The sequence below is a fragment of the Tenrec ecaudatus genome, chromosome 10 (genome assembly GCF_050624435.1).
Source record: "Tenrec ecaudatus isolate mTenEca1 chromosome 10, mTenEca1.hap1, whole genome shotgun sequence".
Lineage (NCBI taxonomy): Eukaryota > Metazoa > Chordata > Mammalia > Afrosoricida > Tenrecidae > Tenrec > Tenrec ecaudatus.
Window position 1 is genome coordinate 99,103,829 of NC_134539.1, and position 18,721 is coordinate 99,122,549.

Below are 18,721 nucleotides of genomic sequence, written 5' to 3' on the forward strand. Positions count from 1 at the left end.
ACCCTACGGGACAGGGTAGGAACTGTCCCTGTGAGCTTCCAAGACTACAGCTCTGCAGAGGTGCCTCCTCTCTGAGGGGCAGCGGGTGGTTTGGAAATGCTGACCTTGCGGTTAGCAAACCAGCTTGTAACTACTCTATGCCACGAGGGCACGAGCTTGCTGCTAGTCCTGGTGAGGTCATGGCTATGTGGTGGGTCAGCAATTTGGAACCGCCAGCCGCTCTGAGAGAGAGAGGTCGGGCTCTACACCTGTAAAGGGGTGCAGTCTCAGAAATCCACAGGGACAGTTCCCAGTCCTATAGGGTCGTTATGAGTCGGCATCCACTCCATGGCAGTGAGTTTGGAGATTTTTTTTTTTTTATAAATACACTGCTGTTGAGCCTATTTCGACTCCTAGCCACCCTAAAGCACGGAGTAGACCTGCCCCACGGGATTTCTGAAGCTATTCATCTTGCTAGGGGCAGGCTGCCACGCATCTTTGAGCTGGTGGGGTCAAATTATCAACCTTTCAGCTCACAGCCCAACATTTAGACCTACTGTGCTAGCGACCGGGGCTCCAATGCGGATAATGGACTGATAGATTTGCAAGTGTCTGTCAGAGGCTAGTTGGAGGAGCGGACGGGAAAGGGCCCACAGTAGGGTTAGTTACTAAGATTGGAAAAGCCCCCAGCTGTCCATAACGCTGTCTCCTCCCGGCCTAACCCAGCCGCGTCCTCAGGCCTCCTGTTTAGAATCAGGCAACAAGGGCAGAAACCCTTTTAAAAAGCTCGTCTCACTAGACCAGGCTCTGACCACCTTGTTGTCTGAGAACTTGCAGAAATCCCCGAGGTTGGCTACTCTATCTCTACCAGGTAGGTACAGCAAATGTGGTCTCAAAAAAGACCATAATGCCCAGGTAGGGATAGTGAGGGCCAGGGAAGGAGGCCCCTTGTCCAGGGATCAGAGACGGGGCATCTGTGCAGTGTCTAAATGCACGCTGCCCCCAAGACCCCAGAGGAAAGAGGGCAAGGGGAGAGTGGGGAAGAGAGGAGCGAGCCTGAAAGGCAGCCACAGGCCTCAGGGTACGTGGGCACCAAGGCCTCGGGCGACCGCTCTTCACATCTTCCCACAGAGTCAGCCCTGACTCACAGCGCCCCTGCATGTATTGGACTAGAACTGGGTCCTATGGGGTTTTCAATGGCTGGTTTTTCAGAAGCCATTGCTAGACCTCCATCCTCCCAAAGTGACTCTGGGTGGACTTAAACGTCCATCCTTTCCGTTAGCACCCAAGCATGGTACCTGTTTGCACCACCAGGGCAAGAAGATGCACTCAGCCGTCCTTGCTAAGGTGGCCTCAAACAGGCGTGGAGGAGGAGGGGGTGACTTACCTCTGCCTACCCAGAGCCAGAGACGGAGCAGGTGGCCACAGCGAGGCTGCTGGTAACCCTTGGTTTTTATAGGCAGCGGCTCATGCCTGGGCTCATTCCTGCTCTATATTTGGAATGAGGATGACAGATGCCACAGGACGAGGACGGGCCCCTTCCTATTTTTTTCTTCTTTTTTGGTCATTGCCAAGGGAAAGGTATATATAGAAATGAACAGGGGGCGTCACCGTTTTCCCAGCTGTAGAACGTGTTGAGCTTAAGATGCCTTTCTGGCAACATGGAGGCCAACACATCGTCACTGGAGGTGAAGGGGCTGCCTCACTGTGGGGAGCCCACCCAAATCTCTTCTCCAGGCAGGGGTCGCAGGTGACATCAACAGCCTGTGGACGCCCACCCCCACCCTCATGTGGACTGGAGCCCACGCCATGCAGCACGGGTTCGCATGGAAAGTTCATCCTATGGATAATGGCTGGCTAACTCCCAAGATGAAAGAAGATGGTGAATTCCTTTAAGGAATTTTGAGTGAGACTTTTTGTCACAACCAGGCTTTCTACAGGACTGTGTCGTTGTAAAACTTTTGCCAAGGATGATGATGTTGCCAATTAATTTTTCTGTGTCAGTGTGTGTGTGTGAGGGGGGGGGAGACTTTCTGTCTAATTAATGCCATTATTAATTTAATCCTCTCTTAAGCACCAGTAGGACCAACAAGTAAATTAATGACTAGGAGCTGCTCTGCCAGCCAGTACTCACTGCAGCAGCTGTTTCAGGGTTCCTTGTTAGGAAGATAGATCACCAATTAGGAAAGGCCAGCTGCTGGCTGGTGAGGGGTGGGGGGACGGGTGACAAGGAAGAGAGAGGTAGCCTATAGAGAAAAGGAGAGCTGAGGGTGACAAGCCAGCCGAGAGGAGCCTTAAAGAGAGAACCAAGTGCCGATTGAAAAGTTGTGTTCCTCCCGATTCTGTTTGTTTGCTAGTTTCCCTTCGGGATGATGCCCAGGTGGGCTGCTTGTCCTGAGTGCCAGCCTTTCCCTTGGGACAGTGGGGTACTCGAAAAGCAGAAGGGAGAGGCAAGGGGAAGTAGGGCTGCAGTTCTACAAGGAAGGGACATTGAGCACCAGCTGCATGCAGGCCCTCTGTGGGGCACAAGGTGACAAAAAGGAATGGCATTTCCTGAGTCCGCTTACGTGAGAAGTGATTTGTCCTAGCAACAGTGCACATGCTTCGAAGATTTCAGGGATTTTATGTGGGCCCGACAAGCATCTACTGAGTGGCTATTGGGTGACTGTCAGGTAACGCAGGAGGTTGGCGAGGGAGTGAGTTGGGAAGGGCTTGCTAACCCAATTGTGGACCCACATCCCTACCACCACCACCCAACCTCCTGCCAGCCAGTTGTAGGATCGCCATGTCTCACTGTCCCCGTGCCCCAATGGCGGCTGAATCCCCATCACCTCCTGGGGAAGCCTGGGCAGCAAACCACGGACAGCTGGGGATAGAGCAGAAATATGAACAAAACCCTTACCCGGCCTGCATCTGGGCAGTGGCCTGACCAAGGAGGACGGGGTGTGGGAAGACCGGAGCGCACAACTCCCTTTTAAAATAAGTTGCTGTTTGAGTGTTGTTGTTGAGATGGACTTTGAAGTATATGGAACGTTTATCTGCTTTGTTTTTCCCTTTTGTGGGAAACCATCTACTTATATCACCCCTCCCATGTGGGCCTCCAGGAGCCTGGAAGGAAATATTCTGCCTGGGATTCATCCAAGTTCCATTGAAGAAAGCAGCAATGCCACATACTTGCACCCCCTACACCACTACAAGGAGCCCTGGTGGGATAGCTGGGCCGCAACCACATGGATGGCGGTTCAAAACCACCAGCAGCTCCATGGGAGAAAGACCTGGCGTTTGACTTTCCGTAAACAGTTACAGTCTTGGAAACTCACAGGGGCTCCCTATGAATCAGCATTGACTCCATGGCAGGGAGTCACACCACTACAAGTTCTAAAAGAAATCCTGATGGCAGAGTGGGCTGTGCATTGAGCTGGTAACCCCAGAGTCAGCAGTTCGAAACTGCCAGCCGCACTGAGGAAGAACAATGAGGCTTTCTACTCCCATAAAGATTTATAGTGTTGGAAAAATACAGGGAGCATCTCTGCCCTGTCCTATGGGGTCACTATGAATCAGAATTGGCTCATGGGGGGAGGGGGCAAGTTATAGAACCTCTCTCACCCCAGCTCCCCCAGCTCCCTTTTCCTTCATCAATCTTCTCAGCTTCAGCAAACAACTAGAAGTGAGTGGAGCAGAGAATCCCATAGACTCACAGAGAGCCCGGCTGCAAGTTGCTTAAGTTCCTGCCTCTTTTTACACATGAACAGATGGATGGGTGGCAGGGGACGCAGGAAGGCTGCCCCCGGCCATCAAAAGGGGATTGTGGTGAGGGTTGGAGCTTCACCTTCTGGGAGAAGTGATGGCAGCCACCACCACATTTTAAAAATCATTTCAAAGCAAGATCAGGGAATGAAGACATTCTGGAAAGAAAATTATCTTTGGGAGAGAGCGAAACTCCAGGGAAACTCTAACGGCATCGGTAGCCTGGAGGAGGAAGAGTGTGGGAATGGTCAAGGTCTGAGCGGGAAATCCCAGATCCCGCACTTCTAAAAGACACCAGTATGGACTCTGTGCTGAGCTTCTCTGAGCCTCGGCTTCCTCTTCTGAGATATGCGCGCAATGATGCCTAGCTTCCAGAGCAGCAGTGAGGATGGGACAAGGTATTTGCCTATGATGACCCACCCTGCCCTAGTGGTACCATTTATAAGTGGCATGGTAGAACTGCCCTGCGAGTCTCTGAGACTATAACTCTTTACAGGAGTAGAAAGCCCATCTTTCTCCCAAGGATCAGCTGGTGGTTTCAAACTGCTGGCCCTGCAATTAGCAGCCCAACGCATAACCACTACACCCCCAAGGTTCCTCAGGCAGTAGACACATCTTGGTTCTCTTCTCTGTCTGAAGGTTGCCATGCACCATTGTGCCCTTCTCCCACTGGTTCTTACTGATGGCCCGAGGAAACACCCTCCACTCAGACCAAGAACCAAGTCTGACACAATTGGTAGCTGTTGAGAGGAAACAGATAATATTGATTAAACAGGACGAGTCTCATCCAGAGAGACAGAGATCTTGAAAGAGAGACCCTCTTGCTGCTTCAGGAGTCCTAGTCCCTGGCTAAGGGACACTCTCCTCAAGTGGAATTCCTCTTCTGATGAACGGGGGACAGATGACACGTCCCTATATTATTAGCCGTATATTTGGGGAACAGAAGGAGGGCTTGTCCTTTCAGCCACCCCACAGCAAGCACTAATCCCCACAGCCGGACAGCGAGCTGCATTTATCCCAGGATGAGCCGGAGAAAAATGTATTGTGTCTCAAGAATGCAGACTGGCTCCGGAGGCAAGGAGCAGGCCCCATGGCTCCCCCTGAGCTATTTGTTGTGCGCCTTTGATGTGCATTGCTGCCCTTGGACCAGCCTTCTGGGGACCACCTCTCTGCCAGAGCCTGATGTCATCCCAGAGAGCAGGGGGATTAGGTGTCACTGGAGGACCAGGTGCTTGATTATCCTCAGCTACTGCCTGGCCCCGGGGTCTCAGGCCAATGGCCAGAGTCCATGAAGAAATAAAACAGAGGCCACAACTCTCCTTGAATTTAAATCAGCAAACACCCCCTCCCCGCACTATCACAAAGCAAAACTGTCAAACGTCCAGCTAAGTTCAAAGCAAAATAAATGAACAGTCGTCAGATTATGATTAGATGCTATTGGGCTGCTAACCACAAGGTCAGCAGTTCAAAACCACTAGATGTTCCTAGGGAGAAAGTTGAGGCTTTCTACTCCGGTAAAGAGTAACAGTCTCAGAAACCTACAGGGGCAGTTCTACCCTATCCAACAGGGTCCCTATGAGTCAGTGTGGACTCAATGGCAGTAGGTGTGGGTTTTTTTTTTTTTTGAGAATTGGTCCCTTCTCATAGTGCCTCTATGCACAACAGAACCAATGGTTCCCCAGCCCTGCACTGTCCCCATGATGGATGGCGACTGGTTCTGAGTGATGCGTGGGATTTTCATTGTATGGCTTTTAAAACGGTCAGCAGACGGACCGCCATCTAAATGCAAGAGCTACTAACACTTTGCCAGTTTGCTCCCCCACCCCTCTTAGAGTACTACTAAAGTCTACAAAGATAGACTTTCCTTGTTGGATGGAGCAAGTGGATGCTATAACAATGGCATTGTCTCCAAATTAATATTTAAATTTTATACCATCTCAATAAAAAGGACCAACAGGTTTTTTTGTGTTTTTTTTTTTTTTTGCTGGTGTTAGACAAGCTGATTTTTAAGTTAATGCAAGTATATTGAAGAAAATCCTGAAGAAGAGTCACAGAGGAGGCATCTCCGGTTTTTAAAGTAAAAATACTTTTATTTCTCCCAGAATTTTTCACTAGTTTCCATTGCACTTAAGAGAAGCTAAAATGTTTTATGCTGTCTTTTAAAAAATTGTTTTACTGGGGGCTCTTACAGCTCTTATCAAAATCTATGCCTCCATTGTGTCAAGCACATTTGTACATATGTTGCCACCATCCTTTCCAAAACATTTTCTTTCTACATGAACCCTTGATATCAGCTCATTTTTTCCTCCCTCCCCACTCCCTACCATCTTGAATCCTTATGAAATTATAAATTATTATTTTCATATCTTGTACCATCTGCTGTCTCCCTTTACCCATGTTTCTTTTGTTCATCACTCAGGGTTGGCGGGCGGTTATGTTGATCGTTGTGATAGGTCCCCCCTTTCTCCTCTCACCTTCCCCCTACCCCCTAGCATGGCTACTCCCAATGTTGATCCTGGAGGGTTTATCTGTCCTGAATTCTGTATGTCTAGAGCTCTTATCTGTACCAGTGCACATGTTCTGATCTAGCCGGATTTGTAAGAAAGGCAAGGGTCATGATATTGGGGGGGGGGGGGGAGGAGGAAGCATTAAAGAAATAGAGGAAAGTTGTGTGTTTCATCAATGTTATACTGCACCCTGACTGGCTCATCTATTCCTTGTGACCCTTCTGTGAGAGGATATTCTATTGTCTACCTTTGGGCTTGGGTCTCCACTTCGACCCCCCTCATTCACATAGATATAATTGTTTGTTTTGGGTCTTCGGATGACTGATACCTGTTACTGTCAACACTTCATGATCCATCACACAGTGCTTCTTCCATGTGGGTTTTGTTGCTTCTCAGCTAGATGGATGCTTGCTTATCTTCAAGCATGTAAGACTCCAGATGCTATATCTTGTAATAGCCAGGCACCATCAACTTTCTTCACATTTGCTTATGCACCCATTTTGTCTTCAGTGATCATGTCGGGAAGGTGAGCATCACGGAATGCCAGGTTATTAGAACAAAATGTTCTTGTGTTGAGGGAGTACTTGAGTAGAGGCCCAATGTCTGCCTGCTACCTTGATACTTAATATATGTACATAGATCGATGTCCCTATCATTATATATAAATATATTTACATCTGTTCACGCCTGTATTTATACCACTATAAATGTCTTTGCCTCCTAGTTCTTTCCTCTATTTCCTTTTACTTTCCTCTTGTCCCACTAGAAAACCTTTATTTGACTTTCAGTAATTCCTATTGGCTACATTTCACTTGATCAAACCCCACCAGGCATTCTATACCCTCCTCACCATCGATTTTAGATAACTTGTTGTTCCCTTGTCCCTGGGTTTGTTGGTTTTTCTCTTCCTTTCCCCAACCTCCCCCTCTCCCATGTCCCCCTGGAACTGTTGGTCCCACTGTTTTCTCCTCAGGATTTTTTATCCTGCCTCTCTTATATAGTTAGACATGAAGAAGAAAATAATAAGCCTATAAATAGTTCCAGGTCTGTCTGCTGACCTTTATGGATGGTTTCTGATCGAGTCTGATGAAGTGCCCTGCCCCTGAAGTCTGTTTGGGATTCCTCAGGGACTTCATTGCTTTGCTCTCCTTGCTGTTCTGTTGTACTTCCTTTTGAGTTTCGTACCAGTAGAGAGGGGAGTAGGGCTAGACTGGGCACAGTTCCTGCACTGTGTCTCTAGTTTTGTCCCCTGTAGCACTTCGTCAGTGAGGGGATGCCTTGTCTGCTGGTAGGGCTGGCCCTATGGTCCTCTCTATGCAATGATGCTTTGAGCAGGAGTATGGTCCTTGGGTCTTAATGGGTCAGGATGCAGTCCACTCTCTCTCCTTCTGAGAAGACATCTTTCAGTCATTCAACATTTTTTTTAAAGAGCATCTTACCCAACATTTAAAACACACTGTAAAATCAACACAATTAGGAGTGTCATACTGGTGCATAACGATTGACCAAAAGAACATAATAGAAATCCCAGAAACATGTATTTCCATATGGCCAAATACATATGGAAATTAGGTCTATGGTGAAGATGGCCTCTCACATCAGTAGAGAAAACAATGAACACTTTAATAAATGGTGGTGGATACCCATTAGGAAAATAGTAAATTTGGATCCATACCTCACACCATGTGCTGTTGTTTTGTTTGTTGCCCTCGAGTCAGTTCTGACTGATAATAACCCTATTTACTATAGAATGAAACACTGCCTGGCCTGCACCATCTTCACAATTGCTGTTAGCTTGAGCCCATTATTGAAGCCCCTGTGCCAATCCACCTTCTTTTAGGGTCTTCCGCTTTTGCTGCCCTTCTTTACCAAGTGTAATGTCCTTCTCTAGGCTCTGGTCTCTCCTGATAACATTTCAAAGTATGTAAGACAAAGTCTTGCCATCCTTGCTTCCAAGGAGCACCCTGGTCATACTTCTTCAAAGATAGAGTTGTTGGTTCTTCTGGCAGTCCATGATATTCTCCATATTTTTCACCCACCAGCACTATAACTCAAATGCATTGTCTCTTCTTCGGTCTTCCTTATTCAATGTGAAACTTTCACATGCATATGAGGCAATTGAAAATACCATAGCTTGACAGCAGAAAAGTGGGTGAAGGGAGACGTCAGACAGTGTAAGATATGACAAGACAAAATAATAATTTGTAAATTATCAAGGGTTCATGAGGGAAGGGGAGTGGGGAGGGAGGGGAAAAAATGAGGACCTGATGCCAGGGGCTTAAGTGGAGAACAAACATTTTGAAAATGATGAGGGCAATGAATGTACAAATGTGCTTTACACAATTGATGTATGTATGGATTATGATAAGAGTTGTATGAGCCCCTAATAAAATGATTTTTAAAAAAAAAGAAAAATGAGAAGTTGATGCCAGGGGTTTAGTGGACAGCAAGTGTTTTGAGGATGTTGAGGGCAATGAATGTACAAATGTGTTTTGCACAATTGATATATGTATAGATTGTGATAAGAGGTGTATGAACCCCCTAATAAAATGATTTAAAAAACAGTAAAAAAGAAAATACTATCGCTTGGTCCAGGTGCACCTTAGTCCTCAAAGTAACATCCTTGATTTTCAATGCTCTAAAGTCTTGTGCAACCGATTAACCCAGTGCAAACCATCCTTTGATCTTGACTGCTGTTTCCATGAGCATAGATTGTAGATCCAAGCGAGACAAAATCCTTGACAGCTTCCATCTTTTCTCCATGTGCCATGATGCTACCTACTGGTCAAGCTGTGAGGATGCGGGTCTTCTTTACATTGAGCTGTAATCCTTACTGAAGGCTGCAATCTGTAATCTTCAGCAAGTGCTGTAAGTCCTCTTCTCGCTCAGCAAGCAAGGTTGTGTCATCTGCATTATTTGGTGAAAATTTCCTGGTCTTTTTCTCAAAAATGCAGTTTTCAATTTTCGTGGAACTCCTGCCTCATGTTACTGTGATTACCCCTGTGTCCCTTTAAAAACTCAGTCAAGATGACCCCTCTGGGTTCCTAGAGCCAGTTCCCATAGCCTTCTAAGCTGACCACTCTGCCTTGAATTTAACAGGCCCAGTAGATCCCCTCAGGAAGCCACTGTTTTGATTGAACTTTTTAAATGAAGACTTCCTAATGAGTGTGTTACTGAGAGAGCTTGTCTGCAGCCCTCTATGGATCCAACAATCCACTCATCACAGGGAAATGTGCAAACATGTGTTGCTTGGAACAAACCAGTGCACGCATGAACTGAGTTCAAATGGTAGCACTTTACTCCTTCCCTTGGATGTGCATTGAATTTTTATGTCTTCTTCAATTATTTCCTTAGGATAAAGTTCTTGAAGTAGGATTAATAAACTTTCTTTGCTTTTGCTACATGTAGTTATATTAATCTTATCAAGGATCACCTTCATGGACAATCTGACATGCACATCCTTGTGTCCAGACATGCACACTGTGCTGGGGCTTATTCTCCTTACCCCCTTCCTATGTGTGCAGTTCTGGCTACCATCATGCAAATCTTTTCCATTTTATTCTTGAAAAATATAATTTAATCATGTCTTAAATTTTCTTTGATTATATGTGAAGTTGGACTTCATTTTATAGGCATGCTGGTCATTTATAGTTCTTCTATGAATAGCCTTCATATATTTTGAGGTGTTAATGTTTTATATTATTAGTTTAAGAACGGTCATATGTCAAAGACTTTAGTAATCTCTGGTTTATATTGACATTTGCTCCCTAACTCACTTGAGCCTCAGAGCAATTACATAGGAGAGGCAGAGCAGATGGCCTGATCCTGAGTTAATTGACATGGAAACTGTGACTAGGGGGATAGTTTACCCAAGGCCTCAGCATGGCTGTGGACAACCTAACTTTCCTGTTCTGAGTGGGGTGCACCATGCTGTCCTACTCTCCAGCAGTCTAATGACATCCTCTAGGATTCTGGCTTAAGCATTGGGCAACTCACTAACTGGAAGGTTGGTGGTTTCAGCCCACTATTCCTGTAAAAGATTCACAGGCTCAGAAACTCTATGGAGCACTTCTCCTCTGTCCCAGGGGGTTTCTACGAGTCAGAAACAACTCAATAGTTTTGTTGTTGTTTGTTTGTTTGTTTTTATACAAATTAATTCGCAGCCTTGGACTGCTGACCACAAGAACAGTGGCTCAAATCCACCAGTTGATCCTCAGGAGAAGGATGAGGCTGTTTGCTCCTATAGAAATTTAGTCTCTAGGGAACCAGTGGAGAGGTCTGGGGGCCCAGCCCCAATCCCAACTACTTAATGGACACCTGCCTCTGCCCACAGAAGAATTTATTTCAAAGGACGGCATTGATTCTGCAGCTCCAGGAGAGGGACATATCTGATCGGAGCACAGGGAAGCTGATGAAGGGGGAGGAGGAGAGAGTGGAGCACATCCTGGCCCACCAGGCCTTGAGGACGATGACCCCAAGTAGAGCAGCCAGTCCACAGAGAGGACCACATGGCCGCCCCACTTTGAGACACGATGCCCCTCACTGACCCATAGCCCTATAGAGGACAACACCGGAGACACAGCGTGGGAATTGCGGCCAGAGCATGGTGCCCCAACAGACTGGACTGGAAAACACTCCTAAAGACCAACAAACGATCCTTCAACTAACTACAAGCTTCTCTTTCTTGTTGCGTTTTGTTTTGTTGTCATTGGTTTGTTGTTATTTTGTTGTATATTGTTGCTTGGTTTTGCTCTGTCTTGTTTTTGTGCATGTTATTATCTCTGCAGGTCTGTCTAAATAAGATAGGCTGGATGAACAATCTGGAGGAGAAAACAATGAGACTGACAGTTCTGGGGGGACATGGGAGAGGGAGAGGTGGGCGGAAAGTAAGTGGTGTTAACAAACCCAGGGACAAGGGCACAACAAGTGATCCAAATTGGTGGTGAGGAGGGTATAGGAGGCCTGGTAGACATGATCAAGGGCAATGTAACAAAGAGGAATTGCTGAAACCCTGGCGGGGACTGAGCATGATAGTGGGACAGGAGGAAAGTCAAGGGAAATAGAGGAAAGAGCTGGGAGGCAAAGGGCATTTATAGAGGTCTAGATAAAGACATGTATATATGCAAATATATTTATATATGAGGATGGGAAAATAGATCTATGTGCATATATTTATAGGTTTAGTATTAAGGTAGCAGAAGGACATTGGACCTCTACTCAAGTACTCCCTCAATGCAAGAATACTTTCTTCTATTAAATTGGCAGTCTATGATGCTCACCTTCCTGAGACAACCGCTGAAGACAAAGTGGGTAAATAAGCAAATGTGGTGAAGAAAGCTGATGGTGCCCAGCTATCAAAAGATATAGCATCTGGGGTCTTAAAGGCTTGACGGTAAACAAGCGGCCATCTAGCTCAAAAGCAGTAAAGCCCACGTGGAAGAAGCACACCAGCCTGTGTGATCACGAGGTGTTGAAGGGATCAGGTATCAGGCATCTTCAGAACAAAAAATCTTACCATAGTGAATGAGAGGGGGTGTATGGAGTGGAGACCCAAAGCCCATGTGTAGGCCACTGGAGATCCTCTTTCAGAGGGGTCTAGGGGAGGAGATGAGCCAGACAGGGTGCGATGTAGCAACGATGAAAAATAAAACTTTCCTCTATTTCCTAAATGCTCCCCCACCACTATGCGCCCCCCCCCCTCCAACTATCATGATCCCAATTCTACTTTGCAAGTCTGGCTAGACCAGAGAATGTACACTGGTTCAGATAGGAACCAGAAACACAGGGAATCTAGGGCGGATGATCCCTTCAGGACCAGTGGTGTGAGTGGCGATACTGGGAACGTAGAGGGAGAGTGGGTTGGAAAGGGGGAACCCATTACAAGGATCTACATGTGACCTCCTCCATGGGGTATGGACAACAGAAAAGTGGGTGAAGAGAGACGTTGAACAGGGCAAGATATGACAAAATAATAATTTATAAATCATCAAGGGTTCATGAGGGAGGGGAGAGCGGGGAGGGAGGGGAAAATTGAGGACCTGATGCCAGGGGCATAAGTGGAGAGCAAGTGTTTTGAGAATGATGAGGGCAATAAATGTACAAATGTGCTTTACACAATTGATGTATGCATGGATTGTGATAAGAGTTGTATGAGGCCTTAATAAAATGATTTTAAAAAATTAGGCTCAGAAACCCTACAGCAGTAGTTCTCAACCTTCCTAATGCCATGACCCTTTAATACAGTTTCTCATGTTGTGGTGACCCCCAACCATAAAATTATTTTTGTTGCTACTTCATAATTGTCATTTTATTACTGTTATGAATTGGGAAACCCCTGTGAAAGGGTCGTTTGTCCCCCAAAGGGGTTGCGACCCATAGGTTGAGAACCACTGCCCTATAGGGTCTCTATGAGTCAGAGTCAACTCAATGGCAGTGGGTTTAATTTGGGTATACAAATTGAAATTTCTTAAATATCTGGGCTTCAGTTCGTCCCTGTGTAAAAAATAAGGTGAACAAAATGATCTTTCAAGTCCTCTTCAACGCTCTTTGCTTCCGATTCTAGGATTTAAGGTGTAAGAGAGAGAGAGAGACATGGGTGAAAGGATCATGTGTACATTCATAGCATGCATGTGCATGTTGCATTGTAGGTGGGTGGAAGGGGTGTCTGTGTGCACCTTTCTCTGTGACCTTTCAGTGAAGGGTGAATGTCCAGGACATAGCTTTATCATGGGCATTTGCTTCTTTGTCACCCCCAGGTGGTGAACGAAGACTTTGAGACCTGCTATCCCTTCCCCAAATCAAAAGCAATTCATCAGTTCCAGCCTTCTCTTTCAGGACTGGAGAGTTCTAGGTCAAGGGAGCTGTTGCTCATTTCCATGACCTCTGCAACATCCTTAACGGATATCTAAGCCTGGCCATAGCATCACCTTCCTAAGGTCTACATAGCAACCACAAAGGAGTTAATCAACAAAGGAGTTAAACTCTTTGTCTTCCTGGTACTAAGTCTTTTTCCAGGTGAGTGTTTCTTATTGCAGAATTACACCCGTTCATTTAGGCAGGCTTAGAAAATAGATATAGGAGTCCTGGCCACATAGTGGGCTATTTGTTGGGCTGCTGACCACAAAGTCAGCAGTTTGAAACCACCAGCCACTCCTCAGTAGAAAGATGAAGCTTTCTATTCCTGTAAAGTTATAGTCTCAGAAACTCAAAGGGACGTTCTACCCTGCACTAGGAGGTGGCTATGAGTCAGAATTCACTAGATGGCAGTGAGTCTGAGTTTGGGAAACTTGATCCTTGAAAAACTAGAAAAAAAAAGTTCCATAAACATACCACTATTGTTAGCCACGGCTAACATTTTATATTTTGTGTGTTTATATAAACTTTGAATAATGGAATCAAACATTTGCAGGTTATTCACTAAGAGTGTATCATGAATACCTTTGCATATCACTATATATTCATCCACAGCTCCATTTTAATGATTTTACAGTACATAATATATTAATTCTCCATAGTTTATTTAAGTACGTTTTATAGTTGGATACTGGGGAAAAGATGGGGCTTTCTCTTCCCATAAAGTGTTACAATTTTAGAAACCCACATGTCTTATAGAGTCCCTATGAGTCAACTCGATCGCAGTGAGTTTGGTTTGGTATAGTTAGCTACACTGCCATAAAGAGCCAGTTTCCTGAAAAATAACAAAACTCATTGTCCAACTTCAGTATGTAAGGACTGATATTAAGAGGAGAGTGGTGGGGCGGGGGTGGAGAGTAGTGAGTGGGATTGTGGTAATGGTTTGGAAAGGTTCAAGTTTTTATCTTTTAGAATCCATGCTGAGATGGGGGTGGAGGTGGCAGGAGAAGCAGGTGCTGGTATAGAAAAAACAAGATTAGCCAAATGTTGATCATGAATGAAGCTTGGTGATGGATACATAAAGTCCATTAAACTCTTCTTCGCTGCATGTTTGAAAATTCCTACCGTTACACAGAAAAAATAAAGACCTGTGTTCTCTTTCGATAAATGTGCACACAGATGTTTTCCTGGAGAAGTGCACAAGGGAGTGACTTAGACCTCCCACTGTCGTGGGCCCAACCTTCGGGTCCTCGGCTGTGCCATTTGCAATAAAGTGGACAGTGTGTTCAAGAGAAACAGAAAGGGATTGTACTGTCTCCACAGACAAGGAGCAGCCTGACGTCTGGTGACCAATGTACCACAAGGCTCTCTGAACTGGGGCACCTGTCTTTCTAAAGGTGCCCTGGTGGGATGCTAACCTCAAGGTCAGCAGTTCGAAATCACCAGCTGTTTCAAGGGAGAAAGACCAGGCTTTCTACACCCATAAAGAGTTAGTCTTAGAAACTCACGGGGGCAGATCTACCTGATGGTAGTGAGTTTGTTTATTTGTTTTTCAGTATTTATTCCCTTAAGACTTTCAGGGGTCTTCCTTCTTCCCACTTTCCCCCGCCCTGTAGCCTCCTCTGCCCGCACACGGAGGTCTGGCTGTGGAGCATGCTCTCCATGGTGCTCTTTAGATGCGACTCTCCCTTCTAACGTGGATCCTGAGAAGATGAGGGCCAGGGGATGTGTTGCTTTCTGGTCAGTTGGAGCATGTATAGACTGCAAGTGCTCTTGGACCTGGTTCAGCCTGGGAGCGGCCTGAGGTTACTCTTTTCAGAAGGGTCTTCTGATGGAATGCTGATGAGCAGGATGCACACGTTGGAAGACTAATAAAAGACAGAGTAACATACGGTGGTAGTTAGGGATTATGTCAACTAGACACTCCTGCTTTGGGGTGGATTTAACCCTGTCATCAAGTCACAGCCTGATGACACCTCCTGAATTTCACAAGCCTTTTGTGTGAGAGCAAGGGGAACAGAGACAATCTCTCTCTCTCTCTCTCTCTCTCTCTCTCTCTCTCTCTCTCTCTCTCTCTCTCTCTCTCTGTCACTTTGCCTTCCTCTCTGCTGGGAGTTCATGGGTCCTTGCTCTTCCTCTAGCTTCCTCCCCAGACACCCCCTTGGCCCACTCTCATCTTACATTGAATTCCCTACTCAACCTCGACTTCCTGGGTGAGGAAACACAGGGAGGAGAGATGGGTGATGTCACATGGAGGATGACCGCAACCAATTAGCTGACACAACATGTGCTTGATCTGTTGAATGGATAACTGAGGATTTGCTCTCTGAACTTTCACCCCAAACCTTTCACGTTTTCCACGTAAAAGAGAGAAAACAAAACAAAATGCACCTCTTGGAAGTACCCTTCATGGTAACTCGAATAAGCTCACCCTCCCCCATCACTCACTCTCTACTCCCACAGTGCTAGGGTTTTTATGGTATCAAAGAGCAAAGTGGACTTGAGGGCAGTGATCTTACTTTGATAGGGCGTTTTCATACTCTCAAAACCAGGAAAGAACAGTTTCTTTAAGGGAATCACGGACCGAGACGAATCTGACAGCAGCCTTTTCCCTCCGCTGAAGCCGCAAAGGCTCTTTTTCATGTGAAAGCAGGTTTATTAAATTTCCGTCTCTGAAGTCGTGGCTGGGCAGAGGGGCAGAAACTACCCATGGATCTCCATAAAATGGCAGGCAGGGGAGCAGAGTTCAGTCATTAGTCAATGGTTGATCGTCTATATTCCCCTAAGTCCGATCGTTTGAGCCGAAAGCTGTTTCTACATGCAGATGAGGATCTATAGTGGCGCAGAGCTTGATAGCGCTCTGTAGAGCTGGTAGAGGTTGGTGCTGAGGCGTCAGTGGCCTCTCCTTATTCGGGTTATGCTTCTGTGACTCTTACAAGTCCTGCTCTACAGAGAAGGGTCATTTGAGCTGGGATCAATTGAACAACAATGGTTAGCGGCACAAAGAAAGTGGTGGTTAGGTTTGTCTGTCAACGGAGTGCACCTGTTAAGAGGATATGGGTGGAACCTATCCTATCAATCAGGTCTTAGGCTCATGACAACTCCTAGGGGGTGTGGCCTACTTGAGACCTGAGGAAAATTGATCACTCTCACGCCCCTCTCCTTTCTGCTTCTGGGGCCAGTGGCCATGTGGCTTGCCAACTCCGGGTGCAGTAGACATTCTGCCATTCCCGCTGAGCTGGGCCTGTGCTCTCCCAGCTCCTTGGTGCACCTTCCTGCGTCATCGACTGGCAGCTGTGCGAGTCTGGAGTGGCCTTCAGCTAGCCTTGACCCATGGACTTGAGTTGGAGTTGGCCGGGTTGCTTCCTGAATATAATTCTGGACATAAAGTTCTTGTTTATACATGAGTGTCACTGGTTTTGTTTCTCTAGACAACTCAGGTGAATGCTAAGAACAAGTGCTCAGGATGTAGGACAGTTCTTTGCGGAATGAAACCTGACTACCTGCTTGCCTGGGCTTCGTGTGGCTTAGCTGTACCCAACAGTCCACCGGATTTCACAAGTACTTTTCAGTTAGCCATGTTAATTGCCAGAACTAGAGCCTGACCACGCTTGGTGGTCAAGCTTGGATGTGATGAAAATTAAGGAAGGGAATCTTGACACAGTTGTGTCCTTGTATACATGGGTCTCTTTGTGGCAAGAATTGTTTTGAAAGGGGGTTAGAAAAGCCAGCCTTATTTGAAGTTACCCAGACAGCCTAAAAGGCGTTTGTTTTAACAAGCTGTTCCTGAGAAATGAGGTCTTGATGCCAAACTAGTTAAGTTGTAAAGATTCCTGGAGGGGGGGGTGGGAAGCCATTTAAGCATCAACTATGGATGTCTGATGATCCCACCCGAAGGATACATGACTGTGATCAAAGATCTCTGTAATTAGTCCCAGAAATCAATCACGGTAAGCCTCTGTACTTACCTGTCCAACAGAAATCCACTGCCTGCCTACTCATCTTCGTTGTGACCTAAACCTAAGACTAGCCAATCAAAACAATGGCATTCTAATTTCTCTATTCCCTAACCAGGGGCCTCAAACTTTTTAAAAAGGGGGCCAGTTCACTGTCTCTCAGACCCGTTGGAGGGCCAGACTACAGTTTTTTAAAAAAAACTGACCAAATTCCTATGCACACTGCACATATCTTATTTTGAAGTAAAAAGACAAAAGGGGGGAAAACACCCGGCGGGCAGGATAAATGTCCTCGGCGGGCCGCAGGTGGCCCACGGGCTGTATAGTTTGAGGACCCCTGCTAGACTATAGGTTTAGGTGTTATTTTGTAGTTGAAGCCGCCAGCTCTCACTTACAAAGGCTGTACTCAGTTGTACCTTTTTGCTCTTCTCTTCCTGAATAAATACTGACAATCTCATTTTAAGAACTGAGGGCTTGTTTTGCTACAACATTGTTTCTGAGGGAGCACAACAAAGCGGCCTGTTATTGTATAACTATTGTGTTAAAAAAAATAAAACCAGCAACACACATATGTAGAAGAAAGAACTTTATATCAACAAGTAATTTTATACCAAGAAGATGCCCAGTGCAGTTCACGTCCATGGGGCTGATGTTAGCTGGAGCCCTGTTCAGCCTCTCATAACTGCAGGCTGATGACACAGAAAGGGCAGTGGGAAGCAGAGATCGCTGGCCAGTGCGTGCAGTCACGTGAATCTGGTGTCGGTGATAACATGGCAGCACACCAACTCCAACAGCTGGTGGCCACTTGGAGCCACGCCTGGTGGCAGACACCAAATTCAAGCACAGAGGAAAGTCAAGGGCCAGAGAGAGGTCCCCAGTGTCTCTAAGACCACACCTCAAGAGACCAGGCTGTGAGCTAATTGATAGGTTGGATTACACCCTATACTTTCATGCAGGCACAAGTTGACATAAAATCTAACTACCACAATTAGGTCCACTGTTCTGCTAAAACCAAAAGCCCCAACATTTCCATTTTTTTCTCAACAAATGCACTTCAAATTATATCAGTTCGGAAAGCAGCCCCAAATGCTCACTCCAGACTTAGGATATGAATGCACACACACACACACACACACACACGCCTTTAAGGTCAACAGAGGGGTGAGGGAAGAAAAATGATGGTAAGGTGTGTGGGGGGGTGGCGTGGGGGGAGCGGTCAGGGCACTTACCCACTCAAGGAGAAGGAATTGTTTATAACTCCAGAGGAAAGGGTGAGAGTAGATCTCATTCCAATGTGCCAATCCTTGAGGTCGATGCTCCTGCTCAGAGCAGCTCGTTCCCAGAGGTGACTGCAGGGGCCACCTCAGTTTGAGATGTGACATCCTATCCCTAGAGAATAGCACTATAGAAGACAGCCCTGAAGATACAGTTTGGGGTCGACAGGCTGGTCTGACCTGCCTATATGGGGCAAACCAAGAGGAGAGTGCAATAGACCAGAGAAGGGAGCGAAGCCACAAAGTCTCCAAAGAATCCCGATTGTAGACTTCTGACTCTGGGGGCAGCAATTGATACTTCATTTGAACTGGCTGGGGGTTACTCACAAGGGGCCACACTGAAGGCATAACGGGGGCGAGGGGGGCACTAGACCACTCCATCCCTGACTGCAAGAATAGAAATAGG